The sequence below is a fragment of the Canis lupus genome, chromosome 24 (assembly GCF_048164855.1).
Source record: "Canis lupus baileyi chromosome 24, mCanLup2.hap1, whole genome shotgun sequence".
Lineage (NCBI taxonomy): Eukaryota > Metazoa > Chordata > Mammalia > Carnivora > Canidae > Canis > Canis lupus.
Window position 1 is genome coordinate 15911476 of NC_132861.1, and position 18086 is coordinate 15929561.

General features: G+C 47.1%; 1 long non-coding RNA gene across 1 annotated transcript; it reads left to right on the forward strand.

Annotated features, from left to right (window-relative positions):
- The first annotated feature begins 12066 nt into the window (after window positions 1–12066).
- LOC140616428 (uncharacterized) lies at window positions 12067–17054 on the forward strand. The gene is made up of 3 exons (XR_012016918.1): window positions 12067–13429; window positions 13874–14116; window positions 16534–17054. It is a non-coding gene; the product is annotated as an uncharacterized lncRNA (long non-coding RNA).
- The last annotated feature ends 1032 nt before the right edge of the window (window positions 17055–18086 follow it).

An 18086-nucleotide genomic window follows, 5' to 3' on the forward strand; every position in this document is an offset into this window, starting at 1 on the left:
TGGAAGTTCTGGGCAATACAATTAATATCAAATAGAGGATATATAATTATTTAAAAGGAGGAAAAAACTGCAATCAATATTGTCTACTTAAGAAAGTGCCAGACAATCAATTAAAGAACATTTCATTTGATGAAGAATCAGCAAAGTGGCTGAATGCAAGATAAATATCAAAAAATTGATGGCTTGCTTCTATACCAGCATAATGTTGCTTTTTTTTTTTTTTTTACCTGATCTGAAACAGATTAGTTTGTCATACATAATTCCAAAGTGTAACCAGGGTTGCCCTCACTAAGAGATATTATCATTCCTCATTGATTGTGGTTTTGTTTTCTTCCTCACTCTACCACATACCACTACCCTACAGAGAAGTTTGGAGGCTAAGGAAACAGCTCTAAATCTTAAAGGTAAGAGCTACTTACATAAAGTAGAGGTGTGTGTGTTGGGTGGGGTGGGGGTGGGGGCATGATCATACAACACAGTGTCCTCGTGCTGTGTAAAGGGTGGCTCGCAAAAAGAATTACCCAAGGGGTCAATATCAATTGGTGCAAGTTGAATAATTTAAGACCTTTAAGTGTTCCTTTTTGGAACAAGAAATCCAGAGCTAAATGATCTCTGGAAATGATGAACCCCATGAGGCAGTGAAATCGAATGGAAGGAAAGGGGTGGCACCCTCTTTCCAAGCAAAGGCATCAAGAGTCTATGAGTTTAGTAGTCTTGACCTTTTACTGTAGCAGACATTGCAAATCAGAGGCTTCAGCTTCCAAGAAAAGAGAAGCACACACATTTGGTGCAAATTTCTTTTGCTTTCTCATTGCGGTATCCCTCCTAGTCAGAGAGTTTCTGTCAGAAGGGTCATTTTCTGGCCTGGGGCCCCAAACACCAGCTAGCCTATGGGCTGCTGCTGGCTTCAGGACATGGTAAGGTTTTCCTGGTATTTGACAAGATGATTGAAGGACAGTGTGGTGTGTACATATGTGTTTGGATCAGGTTGTGAACTGCCTTCTCCTGGGATGGATGATCTTTGTTTCTGAGAATATGTCATTTCCACGTTTTCAACTGTTATAATCTCTTTTCTTTGCTTTTGTTTGCTAATTGCTTAATGACCCTACTTGGAGTCATGGAATGCTACTTACCTGTCTGCCTAATGCTACTTTCCCTTTTACTTTTTCCAGTACATCTTATTTTATTTTTATTTTTATTTATTTTATTTCATTTTATTTTTGTTGGCTTATGTATTCATTTATTCCTTTATTCAACATATATTAATTGATCATGGAATTTAGTGGGTCTTAGGCCAAAACTAAAAAACAAAACAAAAACAAAAACAAAACACAGCTTTCTGGGATATCTGGGTGGCTTAGTTGGTTAAGCATCTGCCTTTGGCTCAGGTCATGATCTCAGGGTCCTGGGATAGAGCCCCACCCACATCGGGCTCCCTGCTCAGTGGGGAATCTGCTTCTCCCTCTGCCCTGTTCCCTCATCATGCAACTCAAAATTTAAATTTACTCATTTACTCTCAAGTAAATAAATAAAAATCTTTAAACAAACAACTTTGCCCCTATTGAAACACACTTTGAGCTTCATCACTTCCTTAAACTTCAGTGTGGGTAAGTTTTAGATTCTCTCCTGAAAGGCTGGAGTGGAGGGAGAGACAATGAGAGAGCTTGGAATTCTAAAGAGAGTAGAAAGGATATAGAAAGATGCACAGGAAATCACCGAATTAAAATTGGTCAGTGTCCCAACTTTCCAGGCATCTGAGTGGATGAGTGTTGACTTTGGTAAATTCACTATCATCAACCGAAAGAGTCATTCTTAAATTGCACAGACTTTAAACATGATTGAAGGAGACTTTCACACGTGAAAAGCTGCAGGATCTCAACACCAGAGAAAATTTGGGTATTAGTCTATAAGTGTTCTAACTTGGGGTGAGTCTATGAAACATATAAAAGCTAGATGAAATTAGAAGGAGTCTTTCCCAACCAGTACCCATTCCTGCCTCTCTCCAACACTAAGCTGTAGGCATCCTAAGGGCAGGGGCTGAGTCTTGATCATCATTATTCCTGGCGTTTAGCACAGCGCTCAGCACGTTGCTGGTACTGAATCAGTACTTACTAATTGATGAAATGAAAAAGTGCTGTATGATGGGGCCAGCGTGCCAAGATCCTTTTCTTGAATTAAGCCTTGATTCTGCCTTACAGTAGGATCCCATGAAAACAGCTTGCTTGTGGGGTAAACCTTTCAGGAAATCAAGACTTTAGGGAATTGTTTCCTTTGACCCCAATTTTCTAACACATCCTTAAAATTTACGAGGGAGAAGACAGAGCCAATAAACTTCCCCCCATTCCAGGCAGGTCTCTTAAGTTTGCCAGCACACACTGTCCTTGAACGGCAGCACCTTCTAGTGACTTCCCAGTGCACTTGGAATAAATCTAAACCCCTCACTGCATGTGTAGGCTTTTCCCCGCTGGCCTGTGCTGCGTGAGAATGTGATAAAAAGAACCTTTGTCCTCACCATGAATCCTTTCTTAGGAACACAAAATCAAATACACTGTCAAAACCATGATATTACCGCTGCTGGTGTATGAATGCTGGCTCATTGAAAAAGACAGCGATGGGAAATGGAACAGTGGGATGGCGGAAAGAAGGGGTACTTTCATAGTGCCCTTGGCCTGGCCTCTCCTCTCCTCCGAAGGCCTGGGAAAAGAGCTACATGTAAGGCTGAGCTGGCCAGGGAAGAGCAGGCCCTCCATTGTGCTGAGCTTGGTTCCCCACTGAGCTGCCACTCAATTGGCAGCGTGACTGGAAGTCAGTGACCCCGTTGCCATGGCCAGACAGGCCGTCTGGGTACCATCTCCACTGGGAAGCCAGTGTGGGAAAATGCTGTTGCTCTGGCCAGTGTCACCAGTATCATCTTCACCAGCACTTTCAGGGTTAAAGCTCTAAGACTGAATCCACTTTTCTGCTCCCATAACCTAGGATTAGTTGCTGTCCATGGTGAGTTTCATCGGGTAGCCTGAGGGCAGGAGAGAGGCCGAGGTATTGACTGGCCATCCTTTGCTGAACAGTAGTCATCTTAGGGAGGAAAACATTCTGATTCCCAATCCTTTGGTGTCATTGCAAATGCAATTCACAGTTCAGAGATGTATTCGACTGGGATTACCCGAAGAAAAAGGAGCACAATCTGCAACTCAAAATTTAAATTGAATCATAGCCTGGTTAATTTTTTATAATTAATTACTCCGTGTACTGTCACTGATAATTTAAAAATCATAAGTCCCACACATCTGAGGTAATTAGCGTTGGGTAATGCCATCATGCTCTTTTGATCCCGTTTGTGTTGCCTTCACTAGTTTTGGAGGTGCAGGATCCAGGTGTCGTGAGGCTTCCATTCCTTAGTCTCATTCATGACTTAATATTGCCATAACTTAGGCTCAGAAAACGTTTGATGTCAGAATAGTCTCAGGTTTATGGAAGAGGCGCAGAGATGGCACAAAGACTTCCATACCCTGAACCCACTGTCCCCTGTCGTTAACTTCTGTCATTACTTACAGCACCTCTGTCACAGCTGAGGCACTAACATTAGAGTATTACTATTTAACTGTACACTTTACTCAGATTTCACTAGTTTTTTCCTAATGCTCTTTTTCTGTTCAGGATCCTATCTAGATTACTAATATAGTAATTAAGACATTTCAGTGTCCTGTCTTTGTGACCTCCTTTGGTCCATGATGATTTCTCTATCTTTCCTTGGTTTTTGTGACCTTGATGGCTTTGAAGACTACCGGTCAGGTATTTTGTAGGATGTTCCTCTGTTGGGGTGTATGAAATCTGACTACCCTGAGACCACCCCAAGCCCAGGGAAGGGTCCCCCAAGGATGAGATGCCAGGTAGAGAGGGGGAGGCCTGGAAGCCTTGGTACTAGACGGGTGTGAAGAAGTTGCCTTGGAAGTGGCTCCTTCCATCTCCATCCCCCCACTTGATGCTCTGTGAATCAGAGACAGATTGCTCAGCTCTGCCTTCCCTGCCCTGTGAGCAAAATCAAATGGTAATTTCCGGAGAGGAAGTGTTGGGGTCGTCTTAGAACTATTAAACAGAAATTATTCTGACACATGTGAAAATGGCATAAAGAGTTTATTCAAAACAATTGCAAAAGGAGGGGACTATTGATTGCAGTAGGGGAGAGAGATTGAATGCAACTGGGAATACAATAGGAACAGGTGGGGGTTTCTGACCAATTGGCAGGATGAGGCAGCAGATGGGAAATTACTAGGGGGTTACATGGTTAGCTGTGGAGGTTGACAGGGTGAGGAAGAGGAGTTTGCTTGGATCTCAAGGATGGGGGTTTTTCAATAAACTGACTAAGCATCGTCAGTAAACCTGGACTCCCTAGACCAAGGACAGGGGCCACGGATGAAGCTGAGTAGAAGAGGACTGTGGAGCCTGATTGAAGTTTGGTCAAGGAGGTTGTCCTTGTCTTGTGCAGCAATGGAGACGGGAGGGCTGGAGTGAGGGTGGCTGGAAAGCGTGGCAGAGGGTGGTCTAGCTTCCCCTGAACCCTCCTGGCTCCTGACTTAGGAGTGACTGCAGGGGCTGGGCCCCTTACCTCTGCCCCAGGAGGACACCCGGCTCAAAAGATAATCATAACTTCAACACTTTACCGAATTCTAAAGAGGGATCAAGGAAAGGAAATTTGGGGTCATCACCAGGGAAGCCGGTGCCGTGGCCAAGGTGGTACTGTGTGTAGATGCTTGAGTGATGGTATTGGAAGAATGAGCCCTGTGCTGGAGGCCGGGCACGGGGAGGGAGCCCTCAGGTTCCCGCTGAGCCAGGACTGAGCCAGGGGAGAGCTCATCACTAGGATTTTCATCTTATTTTTCTTATTTTATCTTTTTGACAGTGACCTGCTTGCCCACCTCTCTCTGTGAGTGAAAGGGGCCCAAACCATGACCCCTTTGCTTGTTCTCCTTTGCATCACTATCCTTAATAAACCTTCTGCCGTAGGATATATGGCCTATAATAATGTCAATCTTCCCATCGCCATTGCTAAGAAACAGATGCATTTTCTATGAAGGTATCTTTGTAATTATTACTGGTCCCCTGTGGGAGCCCTTCTGGTATGGCATGAGGCCATGGCCCAGGACAGCCCCCCTGAGAGTGTGCTAATGCGAGCGAGTGCACTGACAGGTGGAAGCCTACTTAGTACCAGGGGCAGTAACAAGGACCCCTGTTGAGAGTGTTAGCACATCCCCACCCCATTCCCAATCCAGACAGGTCCTGGGATCCTAAGCAAATCTAGAATTGGCCACATTAGCCCCTCTTGGAGTCATGACCAGAAAGTCCCTGGAAGGTGCCAAGGAAGACAAGATTCCCCAGCACCACATACTATCATTAGCTACCCCACCTCGCATTCACCATCTTGGAGGAGAGTGAGAAGAGGGGGAAATATCTGAGAGCCTCAGCATTTTACTTAAGGGACTGATATAGCAAAGGTAACACTTGATTGATTACGTCAGACTGAATTTACTGAGTCTGGGGAAATTCCGATCCCCACCTTCCCTCCCTGCAGTGCATGGGGCTCCTGAGGAAGAGCAGCTCAGAAATAGAGAAAGGCAGAGGCCAACTTTCTCTGCCTAACTGAGGGCAGGGGTACACATGGACCCTCCTACACCCCCGGTATAGTGTTCATCTCTGCCATGACTACTGGGGGGGAGGGGAGGAGGGAGGGATCCCAAAATCACGTTCTAAGTTTCATGTGCCCAGCACTCCCTTAAGCATCAACAGTCTAGATGGACTTCTGCGCTTCCTAGTTATAAATTTCATCTTTAATCATCATTCTTATGGAAGGGACTCACCACTGGTTTCAAGATAATCACCAAATAATGTGATGAATGGAGCTCAGAGCTATAGACATCCTTTATGTGACACGAGCACCGTGGCTTGCCTAATGAGTTAGATGATAGATTTATGACCTTCATGTTTCACTTTCAACCCAAAGCCTGGAAGATTTCATAAATATTATTTTATATCAAAGCCTGAAGAATCACTATTCCGGAAGTATATTATCATTCATATATTTTCTCTCTGAAATCTCTCTCATGAGATAGGAGTTATGCGTGTAGCCTTATGGGGTACACATGCAACAGGCAAGCCGGTGCACAGCCCTAGAGCTGTGGTATTGAGAGCCACCCTCGGAAAGGAAACACTGGTTTCCACTCTGTGCCATCAGCACCAGTATTGGGCACAGAAGAGATGAAGTCTGAAACAGAAATGGAAAAGACCTTCAGTGGGTCCAGTTCTCCCTCCTGCCTGGGAGCACGCAGCAAAGCAATTTCCCCTGGAAATTCCTTCCATGGAAGGAAGAAGAACAGAGCTGGGCTCCCCACCCCCAGAGCGAATGATGACATGAGATGTTTGGGTAGAGTATTAGGGTCACAGAGCTCCCCCAGGGAGGGAGTGTGGTGACTCCCATGGTGCAAATGAGGAGGAGGAGCCTGAGAGGTCCCGAGATTTGGATCAGGGTCCTATTGTGAGGCTGCTACGTGGGTACCAGGGTACATATTCACCATGTTCCTATAGATTTGGGATAGCAGGAAATATTATTCTCCTTTGAGTCACAGAATGGGAAGCTCAGAAAGACCAGTCTCCCAGTTTAAAGCTGGTGCTGACCCTTGATCCTGGCAGCCTTGTGGTGCCCAGTTCCTGGGAGAATGAAGTGCCACCTGGTCGTACCAAGGTTGGCTGAGGGGCTCCTGGTTCCAGAGTTTCATGCCCTACTCCGTCAATGGGGTTGTTTTCTCTTCTCTTTCCAGATCAGGGCAGTGATGTAGGATGGGGCTTAGCGGACTGATCGATCTCTGTGAGCATCCCAGTGTTAGCCCCACAATCTGCTGTGGTCAGGCTGGCTTCCTGAAAGGTGATTTTTTACCCCCACTCCCAAACCTCAGTTTCCTCCTTGGACGATGGGGATGTAATGAATAAATACACGTGTGCACGCCACACACACATCTGCCCTGCGTTTGCTGTGAGGATGTGGTGAGGTGGTTTGCTGAACAGTAACACCAGGTAACCCCGACCGAGAGCTTTCCCACAGGCTAAACATTTGACATGAATCCTGTCCTTTGGTCCTTACAACCTGGTGAGGGAGGTAGTTGTACAGTCTTCACTCTATGAAGGAGAAAGTGGGGGTGCAGGGGGCAAGGTCCCTTCCTGAGGTCACCGGTCAGCAAAGCGGGGAAAGGTGGTACTTGCCCTTTCACTGTGAGTCCTGCCTCTGGGGGTGCCCGGCATGTGGTGAGGCCAGCAGGGAGAGTAGTAGCGCCCACTTTTATAGCCCTCATCTGGGGTGCCTGGGTGGCTTGGCAGCTGAGTGTCTGCCTTCAGCTCAGGTTGTGATCCTTGGGTCCCGAGATCTAGTCCCACATGAGGCTCCCCTCAGGGAGTCTGCTTCTCCCTCTGCCTGTGTGTCTCTCTCTCTCTCTCTGTCTCTAATGAATTTAAAAAAAAAATCTTTTTTAGCTCTCATCTGTGACACAGAAGCAGGAGATCTGGAACATGCCTCCGCCGGTCCCATGGGGGTAAGGTAGCCTCTGGATGTAAATCTAGGAGAAAACAGGTTCCAACAGACCTCGTGTTGATTCTCTTGTCAGAGAATCTACATCATTATGCTCAGTATGTGGAAAGAATTTATTTTCTAGAAATGGCTTCTTTAAGAGGCTTCACACTGCTCTCCACATCAGGGCATTTTTCTGGTGGAGAGCCTTTGAGAATATTCATCTTTAATGACATGGACTAATATTAAAATGTAATTAATATGGTCAAACCAATAGTTTTATGAGAAAAATTCTTAAAATGACTATTTCCTTGTAGAGTATGAAATGAGTCACCTGCTGAAGACATCAGCTTGTTCCTGGCCCGTCCTTATGTCTGTAAGTCAGTGGGTAGGAGAGAGGGAGCTTCCGGCCTCCCCCCACCCACCCAACCCCATTCCTTGTGAGCCTGCTGGCGCCAGCTAGTGTGCTGGTTACTGGGGGTGAAGATGAGCGAGAAAGATGAGGTCATGCCTCACAAAACTTAGTCTAAAGAGGGACTGGGACGTCTGGGTGGCTCAGCGGTTGAGCTGCCTTTGGCTCAGGGCATGATCCTAGAGTCCCCAGATGGAGCCCCACGTCAGGCTCCCTGCTTGGAGCCTGCTTCTCCCTCTGCCTGTGTCTCTGCTTCCTTCTCTGTGTCTCTCATGAATAAATAAAAAAAAATCTTAAAAAAAAAATAAAAGGAGAGACCATTATATCAATGAGCACATGTTTCCAGCAGAGGGACATGCTGTGAAGGTACAGGGTGCATGAGGGTTTTAGCAAGGGACCTTCTCTAGGAGGTTTGGGGGTTAACGAGCTGAGCCCCAAACTCACCTGGAGCAGGAAGTGGGGGGTGGGGTGGAAGGAGCTGGAGTATGGGGAGACTGAGGTAGGGGCGGGTGAGCACTTGGGGCCAGGTGGCTGGAGCCTTGGACAAGGGGACAGTGGCAGGAAGTTGGGTAGGATAGAAAACCAGGGGCTGTGTCAGCAGGGACTTGTGGGCTAGGTTAAGGATTTCAGACTTGGTCGTCCTAAGAAAACTGGGAAATGACTGGAAGGTTGTAATGGGGCGGGGAGGGCTTCATTTTCAGAATCTCACCATTCTGAAGAGGAGCCGCCTGTGGGGCTGTGTGGAGCTACTGTCACCCCTTCTGGCTTTGGAAGCCCGCCCGTCCTGTAGCACCACCAGCCCCCGGTACAGGTGATCTCACCTAGAGGGGCCCGGGCACAGCTAATGGGGCCGGGACAGTCATCTGTGAGGAACCCTGAGTCGTCCATTCGACAGAACTTACTGAGCCCCTCCTGCGGGTAATGACATAATGACAGTTGCTACTTGGTGAGATATAAGAGCTCTTTTTAAAGCAACAGTGATTTTGTGAGTTGTTGGGTATTTTTTTTCCCCATGTGTCATTCAGATAATTGGACACCCTCTGTTTCCTATTTGGGATGTGTCGGGGGGCTGGGTACCAAGTAGAGTTTCCGGAGAGACCAGTGGTGACTTTTGTCCTTGCAGACCAATGGCTGTTTCTGCTTGACAGAAATGTCCGGGGTGTCAACATACAAACTATAAGGGAAACTTATAGGCCAACTTCCCCTCATGGAACATCCCTCTCCAAGTGCATAGTACATTCTGGAAGGAAATGAAGCAGAGCTGAGGCCAGGTGAACTCAGCCAGAGTGGTGAGGAGAATTTTGTCATTGTGGAGAGTCAAAACTCTTCATAAAGTCTTTATCTAAATGCCTTATTTTTGTGCTCTATTTTCCCCCCCAGATGATTAGGATGATTTCTTCAAAGGCTCGTGAGTCTGAAGTTAAAGGCTTTGTTTCCTGTCAGGAGTTTTCCATCCTGGATCCACATTTCTTCATGAGGGATTTCGATCTGGGTATAATTCTTCTCACTTGTACCAAGAATGGGCTGTTGAGGGAGGTGTGGAAAAAGGTGTTGCACAGATGATAACAGTCGCCACTGTCTTTGGGTGGCTCCCATGCAGTGTGTAACAGTCCAGTGGTGATATAAAAATAGTAAATATGGCACATAATAATTCTTGGAGTGTAATGTCCAAAAGATAGGGCATAAAGTAGGAAACATCATCCCTCCTTTTGAAAGTGTGCTAAAAGCATATCTCTCACAACAGGGTTGAAGGATTCTGATGGAACTCATGCATCAATTAGATTCCAAATGATGCCACTTCCCCCAAAAAATAAGTGATGTCCCCCTGAACCCACCATCCAGTCTTTGATTTTGGCCATGAATCAGCTAGCCAATTAGCAGCAGCAGATCCTTCTTGATTATTCAAAATATAACCAGCAAATGCTTCGGCACAATCATTCATTCTAAAAAGTCCTGGCACCTTTCTAGAAGTCACATTTCCCTTCCTTGGAATGCATCTGAAACCCTGGCACACAAAATCCCTCACATCTACATGGCTCTTTTGGATTAATCATTTATGACCCTGTTATAGTCACACTTGGCCTCACACACCTTTATTATTTTTCAAATTTAAAAGGCAACACACAGCCACCAATGTCCAGAATGTAGGCTTTGTCCCGGCTGCCTGGGGCTTTCAACACCCCTGAGAGGAGCACACAGAGCTTGGTTCGGGTTGGCTTCCATGTGCTGGCAGCCCTGGGGCTGAGGGGTGGCTCTCCACTAGGGGTGCTGGCAGGAGAGTTTTGGGTGGTCCTGGGGCCAGGCTGCCTGTCTGGAGAAGACCTAGTGGCACTGAAGACGGGTGCTGTCATCTGCCCGGCAAAGACCCAAGGTGCATCCCTGGGTCATCCCTGGGTCATCCCTGCATTTCTCTGCCACCCCCACCAGGAAGTCGTCTCCATTCAGAAGGGCCTTGTGGTCCTTTCTTCTTCCATAAGGCAAGCGAACATTTTCGTTACCTTTCTTCCTCTATAATTCACTTGTTTTTGGTTTCAGTTTTTCTATACTATTTCCTAAGGTATAAAATATTCCAGATAGAACTGTGACACATTCATGCCATGTTGCTCATCCTGAAACTGCATAACCTGGCACCTAGTGAGATTAAATATATATGTTGAATGAATGAATGAGTCTATACTTTGGCGACACAGGCACACACCATCTGTACCAGAGCCCTCACTCATGGCATTCATGTGCAGAGACCTGGGACATAGCTCACCATCAGAAAAATGTTCTTGGGGATCCCTGGGTGGCTCAGCAGTGTAGTGCCTGCCTTCAGTTCAGGGCATGATCCTGGGGTGCCAGGATCGAGTCCCACGTTAGGCTCCCTGCATGGAGCCTAGGATTAAAGCAACTGTGATTTTGTGAGTTGTTGGGTATTTTTTTCCCCCATGTGTCATTCAGATAATTGGACAGATTATCTCTCTCTCTTTCATGAATAAATAAATAAATAAAATTAAAAAAAAAAAGAAAAATGTTCTTATTGATTTGGGGTCAAAATTAAGAAGCAATAATTGAAGAAGGTTAGAGAATAGTCAAGTACTAAACAATGATCCTAATGAGCTCTTTCAGTGCTATAAAAAGGTCCTCATCTGGTTACTTTGTGTAAGGAGGGCTTATGGAGGGGAGGTGTGAGGAAATAAAGGAGGTGTGTGTCCCATGGCAGGGGATTCAGAGGACAGGGTGGGAGGTGGACTTCCTCATTCTTTGGAAAAAACAGCTCTGGAAACAGGATAGCCCGCCCTGCCAGTGGGAGCATCCTGAGCTTGGATTCCCCTGCCCCGGCACCCAGGTGATCAGTTCCCAGTTTCTGATGCTAGCAGGCTCATCTCCATCACAGAACAACTTCTTCCAGCGATTCTTTTGGCCACTGCTCCCTCCCCGCCCTGTTTTGGCAGGCTCCCGGCCCTCTGATGGTCTCTGCGGCCTGCCTTCTGTCCTGCACTTTGCGTCCTCTTTCATCTGTTAACTCCATCCCTGTGTTCCCATTCAAACTTCCCAAGAGGGGAATTGGATTAATCTATGACAGTGGTGAAAATTAAATTAACCCCCAAACCCAGAGCACGGATATTCAAACTAATTAAAACCAGGCACACGCTAGCCTGCCAGAGTGTTCATCAGGAGGCAGCAGGAAAGAGAACTAGAGGTAAGGTCTGCAGCTCTCCCAGCACGCCGCCCGCCCCAGCTCTCCACCTCCTTCTCCTGCCGGCCTCCATCTACTTAACCGGCTACAGGCTGTAAGGTGTCCCCGGGCTGGGCAGCCCCTGCCACATGCTGTCAGAACTCCGACACCCATGGGCAGCCGGGTGGCTCAGCGGTTCTGCTCCTGCCTTCAGCCCAGGGCATGATCCTGGAGACCCTGGTTCGAGTCCCACCTCGGGCTCCCTGCATGGAGCCTGCTTCTCCCTCTCCCTCTGTCTGTGTCTCTGCCTCTCTCTCTCTCTCTCTCTCTCTGTGTATCTCTCATGAATAAATAAATAAAATCTTAAAAAAAAAAACAAAAAAGATTAGAACTCCGACACCCCTCACGGTGCTTCTGGCTGGTTTTCCCAGCGTGGCCCAGCCCTCCTGCTTCCCCCTCTCTCCTGGGCTTACGCTAAACAGCACCTGTTTCTGTTACTACATCGCAGCGCCGAGTCCTCAGCAGCACCCACCCCAGAAAGTGGAAGAGAGAGTCAAGGGGGGGCTGGCAGCGCTGCCCAGGGGAGGCACCTGGGAGGGCACCTGGGAGGATGGACCCCGAGGTGAGGTGGCCGACCCTGCAGCCCAGGGCATGCGTCTTGGTGTGGCACCTGCAGTGGCTCCCGCTCTCCGATTCAGGGACTTCAGAGGCACACTGCATGTAGGAACCAGCCTATTTGAACTGCAGAACACTCACTCATACATGTGATTGTTTTGTTTCTAAGAAGGACTGATATCTGCTGTCTCATGATTTGTCCCCCAGGCAGAGTCATGAAGCAGAAGGAGGTGGCATTCGTCTTTGGTGCCTGTAGTGACACTATGCTGGTCTACCAACACCCAGTCATTTCTTTCCCCTGCTAATGAAGTCTCAGTTGTGTTCTAGGATTGGCTGACTGGAGGAAGAGGGAACCAGCTCCAGAGGATGAATCACGACAAGTCTATGACTAACCCTATTCCTTTTGTTAGTGATTGGGTCTGGGCAATGGATGAATGAGGGCATGTGATCCTACTCTGGCCAATGAGTAAAGGAAAGCCTGTTGGAGAATTTGGGGCAACAGTTTCCATTCAGAAGAGAAGTACATGAAGTGAGTTTATCCTTCCCTTCCTGTCTTTGTTTGTTATGGTGGATGATGTGATGTATGGAACTGCGGCACCCATCTTGTGAACAAGAAGCTCACAAGAAAGATATCAAGAGAATGCAGAGAAGTTGACCTAGAGCCCTAATATAATCAAACCACCAGGTCAACATGGAACTTTCTACCTCTATACTTATTATACATAATAATAAACCCTTATTGCTCAAGCCACTCTTAGATATTTTGTTACTTGCTGCCAAAAGGTCTTTGACTGGTATATTAGGCACCAACATACCTTAGGACCTTCTGGGAGAGGCCCACAGTGGTGGATTTGGTCAGGAGAAGCTTGTTGCATACATGGCAGAGAGGAAGAATGATAGGAAAAGATGGAACAGGTTCCTTTTTGATCATTGTTAGCCAAGAAATAACAGTAGCCCTTGCCCCAAGAAATGTCACCATCCATTGTTGTCCCCACCCCATCCCCAGATTACCACCTCAGTCAAAAGTACCTACTTGCCTCTCTTGAGAGAATTTGGGAAAGAAACAAATAAAGGGACCGCAAAGTTAAGGAACACCCTCTATCTTGTTGCTAGGGCACCAGGCTAGAATGGGATGTGATCTACACAGAATAAAGAACTGGACTGGAGCCATCTTAAAGAGGACTTCATCTGAGTAAGCCACAGGCAAAAACATTGGGGCAGCAAGAGTCTGCATGTGTGCATGGGGGTTGCACTGCTGGGAGGTCGGAATCTGTGGGGCTGGGGGAGATAAGTGGCCAGCCTGAGGTGGCATTGCCCACACTAAGGGGCCTGTGGGTGAAAGAGCCCCAACAAAGAAGAGTGTCTAAAAATTAACATAAAGTTTATCCCTGCACCCCTCAAAATCAGCTTTGAATACCTGCCAGTCCAGAAAGCACCAACATTTGATCTAAGAGCTTGAGTTGAAGTTGTAGCTTCAATCTGAAGGCAAACCAGGCAGAATTCAGTCTTCTTCAGTGATCCTCTATTAGCTCCTTCAACTGACTGCACGAGGCCCACCATGTTACAGAGGGTATTCCACTTTACTCAAAGCTTATTGATTTAAAATGTTTATCTCATTTAAAATATGTCTTCACAGAAATATCCAGGCTGGTGTTTGATCGAATATTGGGGTACCATGGCCCAGATAAGCTGATACATAAAATTCACCACCACAGGCCTTACCTAGAATGAGAGAAGGCAGGGATCATCTTCACAACAGAGGTTGGCTGTACTGCCAGCTAGAACACCTGTAACAAATGCCAAGTCAGTGGCTCCTAGCCTGAAGACATGTTGAGCAGGAGACGACAACAGGTGGAACCGTTACTCACCTGAGAAGCAGGTGAGGGAGGAGGTGAGGGAGGAGGTGAGGGAGGAGGTGAGGAGTTCACTAGTAACTGAGGTGCTGGGATCTGCAAGGGCCTGTTTCATGAGCTTCCCTCAGGGTTCTTAACAGCTGTCACCACCTGGAGCACTCGTGCGGCCAGGTGGGGTGTCTGACAAGGACATATGCAGTGCTGGAGTGACAATCACTTGTTTGTCCTTCCCCCTGGGTTGCAAGTGTGAGGACAGGACTGTGACACGCTGGGCAGTTAAAGAGGGCCACCGCCTCTTTGACACTGTGCTTGCCTGGGGGTAGAGGCGACAGTCCTTGCTCACGAGTCTCTGCTGGCCTTAAAACTCACTTGGCTGATGGAACGCAGCTGATGTGTCACCATGTCCCTTCTTGGGGAACCCAAGAGCCTCACATTTGTGCTCTTGGAACCCAGCCACCATGCTGTGAGGAAGCCCAAGCTGGCCTGCTGGAGAGAGGCCACATGGGATGACCCCGGAACAGGAGACAGCACGTGTGTGGAGGGCGGGCTTGGGGGGGCTGTGAACTGAGGCACTAACAGACACTTGGTGCCAGCCCTCCATCATGCGACAGACCTTGTTGGGCCTCCCAGGCCAGCCCGTGCACCACACGGACACATAAGTGAGAAGTGAGATCTGCAGTGAGAAGAACTGCCAGTCAGACCATGGAATCATGAGAAATAAAATGTTGTCTTCAGCCCCCATGCTTTGGGGCAATTTGTCATGCACCAACAGATCATCGAAACACACTAGGAACAGAAAGCGGCCAGAGGCCAGATTAAAGAGTTTTATTCAGGAAATATCCAGCCCTCATAAAAAAGGAAATTAAAGATTTCATGTAGAAAAATGATTCACTCACGACCTACTTGTTAGACATATGCAAAGGCTTGGCAAGGGTCTGATCATTGGAGCAACCACTGAGTGGGTAGCGCTGACATTCCGGACGCCAGGGAGAACCTCAGCTTGGCCATCACCAGCTGTGACACCTGGGGCTAATCATTTTCTGATTTGTGACTTAGAGAAACACCCCTGAAGTTGTAGCTTTCAGAGCTGCTAAAGGAAGGCTGTTTGTCACGCAGGAGAAATGGCCCTGGTGATGCTGACATGAGCGCCCAGGCCCCCAAGCTCCACAGGGGTAGCAGGAATTCTGATAGGATAGCGAGAGAGCACGGAGATGTCCTAAAGGCATTTCATGCTCCTGGTGGGATGATTTCGGGAACCAGGAGCCCAAGTATAAAGAACCGAGGAAGCAAACAAACTGAGGTCAATGGTGTACATTCCCAGGGGACCTGGGGCTTCCTGACTACCTCCTGACAGTCCTAAGGAGTTAAATCCAGAGAGATCAAGGCAAGTGAGAAGCAAGTGAAGTTATTAGCTGCCTACAATGGAAAGCTACACCTGTCTCTGTAATCCGGAATAAAAAATGCCCAGAAGCCGTGATGGAAAGCCCCTTCCAGGTGCTGGAGCTTCTCGCCTATAGAAAGAGAGCCCTGGAAGCAGCTCTAGAAGATAAAGCAGGGCCAGCAACAAGCACATGAGAAAATGCTCCGCATCACTGGCCATCAGGGAAATACAAATCAAAACCACAATGAGTGAGATACCACCTCACACCAGTGAGAATGGGGAACATTAACGAGGCAGGAAACCACAAATGTTGGAGAGGATGCGGAGAAAAGGGAACCCTCTTACACTGTTGGTGGGAATGTGAACTGGTGCAGCCACTCTGGAGAACTGTGTGGAGGTTCCTCAAAGAGTTAAAAATAGACCTGCCCTACGACCCAGCAATTGCACTGTTGGGGATTTACCCCAAAGATACAGATGCAATGAAACGCCGGGACACCTGCACCCCGATGTTTATAGCAGCAATGGCCACGATAGCCAAACTGTGGAAGGTGCCTCGGTGTCCATCGAAAGATGAATGGATAAAGAAGATGTGGTCTAGGTATACAATGGAATATTCCTCAGCCATTAGAAATGACAAATACCCACCATTTGCTTCGACGTGGAGGGACCTGGAAGGTATTGTGCTGAGTGAAATAAGTCAATCGGAGAAGGACAAACATTATATGGTCTCATTCATTTGGGGAATATAAAAATTAGTGAAACGGAATAAAGGGAAAGGGGAGAAAATGAGTGAAAATATCAGTGAGGGTGACAAAACATGAGAGACACCTAACTCTGGGAAATGAACAAGGGGTGGTGGAAGGGAAAGTGGGCGGGGGGTTGGGGTGACTGGGTGATGAGCACTGAGGGGGGTACTTGGCGGAATGAGCACTGGGTGTTATGCTATATGTTGGCAAATTGAACTCCAATTAAAAAAAAAAAAGCAGGGCCAGGCTGGAGGGGAAAAGGGAACTCTTGATGGGTCTTTTCCATGACTGACGATCTGAATCTGTCTTCTTCCAGGACCCAGCCCATCAGTGCCCAGCCTGCCCTCCAGCAGCCCCACACAGCACCTATTACACAGGTCTGCTATGGCTCTGCCTCAGGGCAGGTGTTTGGGGGAAGGACATAGGAAGGAGAATAGCCATCACGACTCTACCTGAATTGTGTCCATGTGTCTACGTCAGTAGGAGCTTCTCCTCAGCTCTGGCACCCAGCAGTGGAAGCCAGTGTCCTTCCCAACACCCATGGATGGTCAAACACCTCCAACCTTGGAACTCAAATAATTGTGCCACATTCTGCTGCTCTGGTACCCCACTAAAATGCCAATCTGGTGCTCTTCCATTTGTTCCACACTTTCCTTCTGATCAGTTGCCATTTCCCTATATTCATTGTTCCTCTCAAATTCTCTTCCTCTTCTCTTCCCACTCACAGTTCTCCCCTCTCTCCTCCTTAGTCTCACCCTTTATCTCCTCCTCTGTCTCTCCCTCCTCTTCATAGCATTAAAAATCCTTTCAGATTCTAGTTAATAAAAGACTGGGGCACCTGGCCAACTCAGTCAGTTTTATGTTTGTTTCCTTTACCACAATTTAAGGGTGGAGATCCTGCCTCATTTGAACTATGTTCGTTCATTTGATTAATATTTATTGAGTGGCTACTATATGCTCTTGGGGCATTGTGGGAAGCATGAGAGATACAGACAGACGTGGCCCCTATTCTTATGAAATTTGCAGCCCAGCCATGAACACAGATGATTGGGGAGTAAAAATTAAATGGGGTGATTATTTTACTGGGAGATTCACCCTTCCACAGGATTAATGTAGTACCTGACACTCAATTCTTATTGAGCCAAATACTCCTTCAATGCAAGTGATGATACTGATGTCATATTCCTACTAAGAGATTATAGGGAAATTAATATCATGCTTGTTTTCAACTGCTCCCATTTCAACCTCAAAGTTAAAATAGAAGTAAAGACTAAAAAACATTAGTCTAATGACACACTTGAACCGAGCTAATATCAATCTTAAATTGGCTTAAGTATTAATATGATTTGGGCATCTGTTGTCTCCTGGAGGACAGTGCTATGTGTCAACCTCAAGTACACATCCTTAGCTCAGCAAATGACTCAACAGCAGTAAAGTGTGGTTTCTTTCTGAAATTGGACTAAGTTCAGCGACCCAAATTTAACTGCCTTCTCCTCTCCCTAGAATCTTCTCTATTGAGGATTTTCAAACCTTGAGTGAAAAGCTCCCCATTTGGACTATAGCAAACAGCACAGAGCGTGCCACTGTTGCATGCTCAGCTGATGCCATATTCCTTCATTGCGTGGCCCCACCCAGACTCTGGCAGCACATCTGTGGTTGACAATAAGTCTGATTTCACATTTTGGCTCCGCCATAGGCATTGTCATAGGAACTGAATGCATGCCCAAAGGATTGTAAACAAGGAGCTATTCAGCAACAAATATCAAAAAGAAAAGAAAAAGAAAAAAGTCTGTGTCTTTCTCTTTTTTCTAGTTCCCCAGGATTCCTTCATAGGTCCTCATGAAAACCCTCCACCGTATTGGTTTCCAC